The sequence below is a fragment of the Delphinus delphis genome, chromosome 8, assembly GCF_949987515.2.
Source record: "Delphinus delphis chromosome 8, mDelDel1.2, whole genome shotgun sequence".
In the NCBI taxonomy this organism is placed as follows: domain Eukaryota; kingdom Metazoa; phylum Chordata; class Mammalia; order Artiodactyla; family Delphinidae; genus Delphinus; species Delphinus delphis.
In genome coordinates this window covers 68636740-68647785 of record NC_082690.1, presented here as the reverse complement: position 1 = coordinate 68647785, position 11046 = coordinate 68636740, and the positions used below count along the sequence as shown (strand labels likewise).

Sequence of the window (11046 nt, the reverse complement as noted above, 5' to 3'; positions counted from 1 at the left end):
AAGTAATAGAAACTTCTCTGAACTTGAATGTCAATGATCCCTCCAGTCTCTAGTTTTGAGGAGGAAGCTTCCAGGAATCTCTTTAAACAACTGAATCCCATAACAAAGCCTCTTCTCAAAAATCTTCCTGGTCTAGCTTTAAAACGTTGCCAGGTTCTTATGTAAAGCTTGCAACAAACAAAATGCTGTCAAGCATAGAAAGGTACAGAAAACAGGAGGGAAGTGTTTGATGACTTTGTGGATTCTTAGAATCTCTTTCCAGCTCTGAAACTGACTTAACGCATCTAAGAAGCCCAGCGAATTCTTAGTCAATTTATCAATTGAGAATCAAAGTCACAATGCTAAAAACTCTGTCAAGATATTTCCTTCTCCAGAAACTGAGATCCAGAACAAAAAGACAGCCAAGATAAATAAGAGCTACAGACTACACTGTTGTGACTGCCACTAACCACGTGACCTTGGGCAAGTCAATTAATTGCTCTGATCAGTCATAAAATTCACTGAAGGGGAGGCTAAATCACTGATGGATAAATCCTCTTCTAGCTCTCAAAGTCTATGTATTACTGTATATTAGAATAAGTTTATTTCCTAGTAATACATTAGATACTCAGAAAATTATTAACTCCAATGGGTCACAAGGTTATCACTTTAAAGCCATACACCTAATATTCACTGATCTTCAAACAACCTATGCTCTGCTCTGCAGTCAAATGTCTCATTTAGCAGCTAACTGATCTGTTCCTATCTCCTAAGGATTCTGCTTATGCTAATAACCATTATTACGATTATATTTTAGGTACAATCCACAAATTTTTAAAACCCCATACTTCTCACCTCACACTGGTCAGAATGGCCATCATCAAAAAAAAAATCCTCAAACAATAAATGCTGAAGAGAGTGTGGAGAAAAGGGAACCCTCTTGCACTGTTGGTGGGAATGTAAATTGATACACCCACTATGAAGAACAGTATGGAGGTTCCTTAAAAAACTAAAAATAGAACTACCATACGACCCAGCAATCCTACTACTGGGCATATACCCTGATAAAACCATAATTCAAAGAGTCATGTACCACAATGTTCACTGCAGCACTATTTACAATAGCCAGGACATGGAAGCAACCTAAGTGTCCACTGACAAATGGATAAAGAAGATGTGGCACATATATACAATGGAATATTACTCAGCCATAAAAAGAAACGAAATTGAGTTATTTGTAGTGAGGTAGATGGACCTAGAGTCTGTCATACAGAATGAAGTAAGTCAAAAAGAGAAAAACAAATACCGTATGCTAACACATATATATGGAATCTAAAAAAAAAAAAAAAAGGTTCTGATGAACCCAGGGGCAGGACAGGAATAAAGATGCAGATGTAGAGAATGGACTTGAGGACACGAGGAGGGGGAAGGGTAAGCTGGGACAAAGTGAAAGAGTAGCACTGACACATATACACTACCAAATGTAAAATCGATAGCTAGTGGGAAGCAGGCGCATCGCAAGGGGAGATCAGCTCGGTGCTTTGTGACCACCTACAGGGGTGGGATAGGGAGGGTGGGAGGCAGACGCAAGAGGGAGGGGATATGGGGATATATGCATACATATAGCTGATTCATTTTGTTATACAGCAGAAACTAACACACCATTGTAAAGCAATTATACTCCAATAAAGATGTTAAAAAAAAAACCATACTTCTAAGAAATATATTTAGGCCCATCCTTCAAACTAGATGGACAATAAACACTTATGATCTCAGGGCTCTACAGAGAATCAATCCTCTGTCAGACCAATACATGTTTCTAAGCCTCTGTGTATCATATCTAGGAGTTGTTTTAACACAAATGTGAACCTCAAAATACTTTAACAGATCCTTTCCTCCACAGATCTTAACTATTTAAGGGCAAGAGAGGTCAAAGAAGATTTTCCTTTACCTCTGAAAAAGTGGTATTTATGTATTTATTCATTCTTAAATCATATTCTACTTCATCTTAATTCAGGATGGATAGAAGCCATTATATAAAGTTCCATACACTTATTCCAAAATCTTTGGTAAAATCATTCCTACATATTCAAACTGGCTACAGCTTGTTTTCCCCCAAGAATGCAATTAAGAATTGGTCTTTTAAAAAATTAGGCATTGCATAATGAATTTTATAATTTCACTCAATAATGAAAAACACTTGTTTGACTCAAAATTCCTTCAATGACCACTGCTAAGAATGCAGGTGTCGAAGGATCACTGATAGTTGAGAAAATTTTGCAAAGTTCTTCAGAAGTTGGTTATGACGCTATGCTTGGAGATTTTGTGAATATGGTGGAAAAAGGAATCACTGATCCAACTAAGGTTGTAAGAAGTGCCTTACTGGATGCTGCTGGAGTGGCCTCTCTGTTAACTACAGTAGAAGTCGTAGTCACAGAAATTCCTAAAGAAGAGAAGGATCCTGGAATGGGCGGAATGGGTGGGATGGGGGGTGGGATGGGAGGTGGGATGGGAGGTGGCATGTCCTAATTCCTAGAATAGTGCTTTACCATCATTAATGAGATGTGAAAGGAAGCTCAAGGCAGCGTTCCTCACCAATAACTTTAAGAGAGGTCAGTTGAAGGAGATGACTGAAGAAAAGGCTGGCTGATGTTTAAGAAAATCACTATAACCATCAGTTACTGGTTTCAGTTGACAACACTGAATGGTTTACTGCTGTCATTGTCCATACCTACAGATAATTTATTTTGTATTTTTGAATAAAGACATTTGCACATTCCTGGTAAATGAGTATAAGAGCCATGTACCAATGTACTGCTTTCAACTTAAATCACTGAGGCATTTTTACTACTATTCTATTAAAATCAGGATTTTAGTGATTGCCATCAACAGATGAGAAGCTAAGAAGCAGCCTTTCTGTGGAGAGTAAGAATAATTGTGTACAGAGTAGCGCAATATCCAATTATGTGACAACGTTTGTGTAATAAAAATTGTTTAAAGTTAAAAAAACCAAAAACACTTATATGTAGAAGGTGAAAAGCACAAAGAAATAAATAAAGTTGAATTTTAGCAGTATGCTATCTGCCTATACATTAAAGAATGGATTATTAAACCAGAATCTGTAAACCTTCAAAGATATCTGAATGGGTTTTGAAAGTCTTATTATTAGCCTCCTGAAATTATTAGAAAAACTAAGTGTATATGTATATTTTTTCTGAGGAGAAGAGATAGCACAAAGCTCTGAGATGCTCAAAGAAGTTTATGACCTTTGACTAAGACTCTGCATCATGGGATATATTTTAAGATTTTAATTCTCAGTTAATAGTTCAAAGTTTTTAAGTCAATACTCCAAAATAATAAGATATAGTGGTAAGAATTCCTTACATTCAAGAAGGATTACTCATGTGGCTGCCATGCCAACACTTTTGGCAAAAATTCCATAAAGAACAAGAATGATCTAGACTAGATATCTCAAAGCAATCTTAAAACTGTCAAACAGTTAAAACTTAAACACATGCACACACACACTCCACCAATGTCATTTCCCATTTAGAATCTCTAATACTGGCATATGATCTTATGTTGCTACATTCTGTTTTATACATGTATATTCAGTCTCTCCAACTACTTATCCCTGTCCTACAGTAGATTATTATATCTAATTTCTCTTGCTCAGAACAGTATAATATACAAGTCTCAAATATATTTATATGAAGAAATTTCCACTTCACTTAGATTAGCATGTCTATTGTTGCATTTATCATGCTGTATGGTAATAACAGGTAAAAATGTCTAGGGACTTGTTTCAAAATTAAGAAGGAGGAGGGGAGTGGGTGGAGATACAGAAAAAACAAGATTGACCACAAGTTGAAAAATGTTAAAGCTGGTGATATGCATATTATTATATTTTTATGTTTGCAATTTTCCATAATACAAAGTTTAAAGACATTGGCCTCGCCTATTAGAACAGAGAGCTTCTTAAAGACAGGTGCAGGAGCTTTCCTCTTTGTACATCTGCCCAGTAGAGAGCAGTTACTTTGCTAAACACATTTCATTCTTTATGTGAAAGGCAGCAGTACTATCCTTCAATGAAACTTCAACAACTCTTTGATGGTATTTTATTTAAACAATTCTTTTATTAACCCAGATAAAACATATTCATTCATTCACTACTTACTGGTTACCTACTTTTCTCAGATACCCTGTCTTGATAAATGGAGGATATAAAAAGTAATTCATACTCTCTAATAAATTAAGAATCTGACAATACCCTCAAGGATCCATGGGAAAAAGGGCAGGGAGGGAAGAAAGGGAGATAAAGGGAAAGAAAAAATAGTAAAAAGCAACAAATACAGTATTTTAAGAAAGGGCTCTAAGGCATTCACATTTTTAATTAGAAAGAAGGCATACAGTTTCTTTAAGCTAGACAGGTCTAAAAGTTCCCCTCCCCACTCTATTCTACAGATGAGGAAACTAAAGCTCAGAGAGGGGAAGTGACTTGCCTCAAGTTACACATCAAGTTGCTAACAAAACCAAAAGTAAAATTCAGATCTGCTCATTCACAGTGCAATGTGAATTTTCTACATAAAAAACTTCCTCCTACCCCGTAATATTCACTACCTAAAGAGAATGACTATTTTATTATTAATATACACTTCAATTCTGTATTCTACCACACTAAAAAAAAAAAGCAATACACTAAGTAAAGGAAGGAGGCTGGGTAGAAAATGCAAACAAACTGCTAAGACAGTTATACATGAATACTATATGCACATACCACACTTCCTTAATTCTGAGACACATTTGACTTTAAGACATAGTATCCATTTTGTAAACATTTTTTAAAAAATATAGACACCGTAAAATCTTCATTTCAAAAAATATTAAAATGTGAAAACACACACCTCTAAAGCAATAAAATATAACGCACCCTATAAGACACAAAAATCACTATCATTTAAGACCCCATGTCACAGGCACAAACACACAGAGCAAGAGTCCCATCTTCTAAAGTAACGAATAGTTACTAAATACCTAAGGCTATGTGGCATTTTTTTCAGTTGTCTGTATTAATAAACAAGTCCTTTTTGCCATACATCTCATATGCATGAGCTCTGGAGTCAGAGAAAGCAAACTGGAATCTCCAGCTCTGCCACTTAGCTCTCTGGCCTTTGGGAAGTTACTAATTTCTCCAAATCTCATTCTCTTCATAAAACAAGATAACCACCTTAGAGAATTGCCTGAGAATTAAATGTAATAATTTATTTAAGGAACATAGTACAGTGCCTAGATGAAATATTAAGTTTCCTTCCACAATTCCTATGGACCAAATGAAATTAAAACTAAAAACTACGTCCCATTCTTGACTTATAAGATTGGAATAAATCTGTACTAACTACTAGGGCAAATACTACTAATTTCCTTTGGAATAATTATTTGATAAGAAAAGCTTATTTTCTTGAAATTTCTCTTTTCTTCTTCAAACTGGGAACAGAAAACAATGACAAATTTTAAGTGTTTAAGTTAAACTTGTTATATGTAAACTCAGCACTTTCATGCTGCCTTTACTGAACTGAGACTCTAAGCCCAATACAAACCCACTGAAGAGAGGAACTATAAGCCTACGTGTGGGAGGAGAGAAGGGTATAAGGTCAAAAAGACACATTTAAAATGACTCAATGTACGACTGGTTTGGTTTTTTTTAACCTTAAATTCATTTATTAAACAATGTTCAGAAAAGTCAAGACCATATCTCCATGATTCAGGGTGCTTTAGTAACCTGATCCCCCAGATTAAGCAAATGTAGTTTCAGGTTGTTTCCAACAATAACAAGTCATTGCCAAGATGGGACTGTGCCTAGCAAAGTGGCTCATATGCAGTAGACACTGAAATAAGACCATCTTCTCTCCTACCCCAAACATAGTACAGACTAGACCACCCACATATTCTCTCACTATTAGTTCATTTTAGTTGAATGATTTTTCCCCACTAATGATAAAAATAACAATGCTTTTTTTTAAACTTGGAAAAATACAAAAAGTACCAGCATTTTTAAACTACCCATGATCTTACCAGCCAATAACTAAAATATTACAAAAGGACATACCAACATCTTTCCTATGAATTTGACCATAATTATGATCATACCAAACTTTAAATTTGTATAGAGCACTTGCCAATAAACACAATTAACTACCAATCCATATGTTAGTATCCTCATTATGGCTTTCTTAAGACCAAATTCACACTGTTTTTCCTTACTTAACTCAATGGTTTCTTCTCAATCTTTCCTCTTCTGAGTATCTACATATTTTGCTGATGATCACTTCCTCTTTCTTAAAACTCTATCCTAAGTTTCCCTAAACAGTATATTCCTCAGTGTCTACAAAAGTCTCTCCAACTAATCTTTTTCTATTTCTTCACTGGCTCTCTTCTGTTAACTCCTGACAATCTCTAAAACATGGCTCAGTCCTGACTTTGAATTTGCTTGTCAACCTTGAATCCCTAGCACTTAATAACACAATGCCTGGCATGAAGCAGATGCTCAATTTACGTTTACTTACTGACTTTGCCAACCCTGACCTGCCACCTACTAGTTGTGTTACCTTGGTTAAATTAAATCTTTCTGAACCTCAGTTCTCTCATTTATAAAGTAGGGATAATCAAAGGAAGATGATGCTTGGAAAGGTCAAAACAGTTTCTGGCACAAAGTTGCACCCAATAAATTTTGCTATTATTATCAACATAATCTAGTACAGGAATCAAAAATATTTATTATTGGGCTTCCCTGGTGGCACAGTGATTGAGAGTCTGCCTGCCGATACAGGGGACACGGGTTCATGCCCCGGTCCGGGAAGATCCCACATGCCACGGTGGCAGAGGCCACAACAGTGAGAGGCTTGCGTACCGCAAAAAAAAAAAAAAAAAAAAAAAAAAAATTTATTATTATATACGGTTGAACACCAAATCTACTTCTCAATAACCTAATTTACTTTCACCATATTCCTCTTATCATAACTATCAAAAAACATTTTTGTACTCTTCACCACTTATCTCCAATCCATCATCAACTATTCTAATTTTTCTCTCCTAGCCACCATACAAAACCATCATTTATCAACTAAGCTATAACAACAGACTTAGTTGATTTCTACACCTTTGTATCTTCATTCATGGGCTTCCCTGGTGGCGCAGTGGTTAAGAATCCACCTGCCAATGCAGGGGACACATGTTCAAAACCTGGTCCAGGAAGATCCCACATGCTGCGGAGCAACTAAGCCCGTGTGCCTCAAGCAACTACTGAGCCTGCGCTCTAGAGCCCACGTGCCACAACTACTGAAGCCTGCACACCTATAGCCGGTGCTCCACAACAAGAGAAGCCACCGCAATGAGAAGCCCATGCATCACAAAGAAGAGTAGCCCCAGCGCACCACAACTAGAGAAAGCCTGCGCGCAACAACGAAGACCCAACTCAGCCAAAAATAAATAAATAAATAAAATTATTTTTAAAAAGATCTTCATTCGAATCTTCAATCCTCCTTAAAAACCATTTTTAATTTGTCACTCTTGTCCACAGTTGCTTATAGCATGTCCATACTACTGGAATGCCATCCTCTTATCTTGCAATAACCCATGTCCCAACTCCTAGTTCAAAAGATGGCTCAACACTCACCTCTTCCAGGAAACTTTCCCTGATTAACTCCACACCACTCAGATTACTTCTCTGCTCCGAGTCGCCTCAGCCCCTCAGCACTTAGGTACTCTGTTATACTAAGAGTAAAATGTGATCAGTGAATAGCATTACCAAGAAATTACTTCCACAAAACTATTTCTACATCCTAAAGAATGGTCCATTACCTATAATGCTTTGTTGATTTGGTTAATTAGGAAACATCCTATATGACAAATGCCCTCTTTGGGTTTTGTCCTTAACACTATACTACTTCATGTTGGTAAAGAAGCACTTAACTCTTCACAATCCTTTTGTCCTATCCTCAGGCAGAAATAATACCTCAGTTGTATCACCTCCTCCTGTTTAAATCCAATGGAAATGTAGTAATGGACCATTTTCTTTTCTACTATCTTTTCCCTGCCCCCAACCTCTGTCCATACCCCGCAAATAAAACTTCCAAAGCTTTAAACAGAAAGGTAGTAGCAGTGATACCACGTTTTTCTTTCCTGTAAGTGAAAAGAACTTTGAACCTATTTAGCTACAAAACTCTTCCCAAGGCTGAAAAATTTCCCAACAAGCATGATGCATAATCAAATTCTACATCAAAATGCTTGATTCTTATAGAGTAAGACAATTGTACTTATGTTCACTCTTACTTGTGTTACTGTAAGAGATCTTACATCATTTTTATGAAACATAACTTTTGAGAAACTCCCCTGTATTGCCGTTTTCGCAAAGTATCCTGTGATGTTGTCTTTAAACTAACACATTCTACTTTTTTTTGATATAAGAATTAAGCGATTCCTCACTGCCATCCAATCAAAAGCAAACAATATTTGTGCCATAGCTTGTGAGAAGATGAGTTCGTGTGCTGCTGAGGCAAAACAATGAGATGAACTGTCACACGGGTGGGAGAAGGGTTGGGGAGGAAGGAGGAGGGTTGGGGAGGGAGGACAATCAACCTCAGCGGTGAGAGTTAACAAGTCTGAGAGTTTGGCCATCGATGAGTAGTGAATGAACCTATGGACCTGGCTGACTGACTCCTACCTGACAAAACCGACAGTTATTCTTGCTGACTTACTCATAAAAGATCCACACCCTTCAGTTACCATACATAAACCTACCTCGTTTGCTCCTCGGATACTTTCTCCTAACTGGCCACCTAACGCTTTCTAGTCTAACAGCCTCCAACCACACCTCACCTAAAACCTCTGCCTCTCAGTCACCTTCCGGCTTTAGTAAGTGCCTCTTACTCCAGATTCACGTGTCCCAAGCCTGTCCTCCCTTCACTCCCAGCTGATTTCCCCCCAGTCTCAATCAATGCCTACTTCCAAGAGGCCAACCACACGCCCCGGCTCCGCACCTTCTCCCCGGGCACCCTTTTCTGAGCATCACCCTATTCCCATCACTTTCTTCGTCCCCAGACCCAGAATCCTGCCATCACAGGCCTCCTTTCACTGCCACCCTCAGGCGCACAAACCTGCTCCTCCGTTAACTACTCCGCCCCACCTTCGCCACCTCTACGCGGTCTCACCGCCCCAGGCGGCGCCCCCAGGCTCCGCGTCTGCAAACCAAGCCCCCCCTATGGCACCGCTCTCAGTCCCGGCTCTCCAGAGGGCGGTGGCCCCGCCAAGCCTCGCAGAGACCATCCGGGCAGAAGCGGGCACCCCCCGCTCTACGCAGCCGTGGGCGGGGGCGGGGCAGCTGGTGTAGCCCCCGCCTCGGCCAGGCCTGCCTCCCCGGCTCCCAGAGCCGTGGCCCCGGCCAGGCGAGGAGGGACCCGCAGCCCGCCTCTCCCGCCCGGCGTCCCCGCCTCTCACCTAGACGCAGAGGCTCGGGCCTCGCTTTCCTCCTGGCAGTCCAGAGAGGGCTCTGTCGCCGTCGGCGTCGCGCTCCCTTCACTCGCTCTTCCACCGCCCCCGACCGGCCGCTGAAGAGCAAACGGGCGGTGGCACGCCCATTGGCTGCGGCCCGCGCTCGCGTCAGCCGGCCCCGACACGGACCTCGGAATGTGACTGGCTAACGCGGCGCCTCTTTTCCACGTCTTGTCCTGATTGGCTCTCTAGTGCCCCCTTACTAGGAGGACCGCTCACCCTCCGCCTGGCTTCGGCCTCCCACCCCCTCAACCCCGTTTCCATCCGGGCGGGAGGAGACGGGAGCGGGCGCGGGTGGGACACGAACGGCCAATGGGAGGGCGGAGAGAGAGCCGGGAGGTGGGCTCTGCTCCCGGCCAGCTCGCGGGGAAAGTTCATCCAATGGTCGCGCGCCCCACACCCCGAGCTCACGAGCGCCCCCGCCGGCAGCTCGCGTTCTGGCGGGTCGCGTCCAGGGCCACACCCGGGCTGCCCGTCGCTTGGGAGCGGCGTCCACTGGAAAGGTGGGGAAGATGCGGCGAGGCGGCCGCGGGTGACCGCTGGCAGCCATTGTGGCGTGCTCCCGTGCTGTCTTCGTGAGTCCCGACGCGCCTCTTGGCGGGGCTGGTTTGGGTCGGTGAGAGCGGAATCGTGGCTCTGTGGTCCCCTGGAGCCTCCGCGGGGTGCCCTATAGAGAGGGAGCCGAGCGTGCGTCTCGTCCAGCCCCGCGGGACTGTGGGTCAAATATTTCCACTTAACACTGCTTCCAGAGTAATTGCATACAAAATTTATCCGTGATGAGAGAAATTAGAATAATGGTTATCTCGCGGGGGGGAGGAGGGGAAATGGAAAGGGCACAAGGGAACCTCACGGAAGCTCGGAGCGTTCTGCCTCTTGATCTGGGTGGTAGTTACCGAGGTGGTGTCTGCCTAGATAAAACTTCACCGAGTCGTACACTTAAGATTAGTTCACTCAACGCACTTTATGTATAATATCTCAATTTTTTAAATGATAAAAGGATTGTGAGAAAAACTCTAATATTACCATAACCGTAGGCTCCATGGGACACCCATGGTATAAACAATCCCACTAGGATTTAGCTATCGTTCAAAAACTAGAAACCAGAGGAAGAAAAAAAGGACTGTGAGAATTTAAAGTGAGTGAAAGCTCCTGGCACGGTGAATAACACTCACAGGTTGGTGCTTTAAGGGTGAGCTAAGATGGTTCAGAATGATTTTTCTCTGAGGATTTAGAGCCTGTTTCAGTGCCTGACACTGTTACCAGAACTAAAGCACCCATGGTGCTGCACCCAGTTGGAAACTACAGAAGTTTACGGAGCTGCGTACTTTACTTTCATTTGAACACCATGGCTTCTGCCTTGGAGGAGCTCACAGTCCAGCACCAAGTACAGTCACCCTCTGTATCCGTGGGGAATTGGTTCCAGGACACACTCTCCCCCCGCCCCCCCACAAATACCAGAACCACAGATGTTCATGTTCCTTATGTGAGATGGTGAAGAATCTTTGTTTCTGAACTTGACAT

At 41.3% G+C, this 11046-nt stretch overlaps 1 protein-coding gene and 1 long non-coding RNA gene across 3 annotated transcripts in view; one reads left to right on the top strand and one right to left on the bottom strand.

Annotated features, from left to right (window-relative positions):
• FAR1 (fatty acyl-CoA reductase 1) overlaps positions 1-9575 on the bottom strand; it is a 73808-nt gene extending 64233 nt beyond the window's left edge. The window contains exons 1-2 of one of the 2 annotated variants that reach the window (XM_060018537.1): positions 9472-9564; positions 7652-7749 (exon numbers count right to left, since the gene is read on the bottom strand). The gene's annotated coding sequence lies outside the window, so the exon portion shown is untranslated. Of the gene's footprint in view, positions 1-7651; positions 7750-9471 lie in introns of both variants that reach the window. The other variant, XM_060018538.1, reaches the window with a different exon arrangement.
• Positions 9576-9969: 394 nt separating this feature from the next.
• LOC132429116 (uncharacterized) overlaps positions 9970-11046 on the top strand; it is a 28365-nt gene continuing 27288 nt past the window's right edge. The window contains exon 1 of the long non-coding RNA XR_009520288.1: positions 9970-10100. This is a non-coding gene — a long non-coding RNA (uncharacterized lncRNA). The remainder of the gene's footprint in view (positions 10101-11046) is intronic.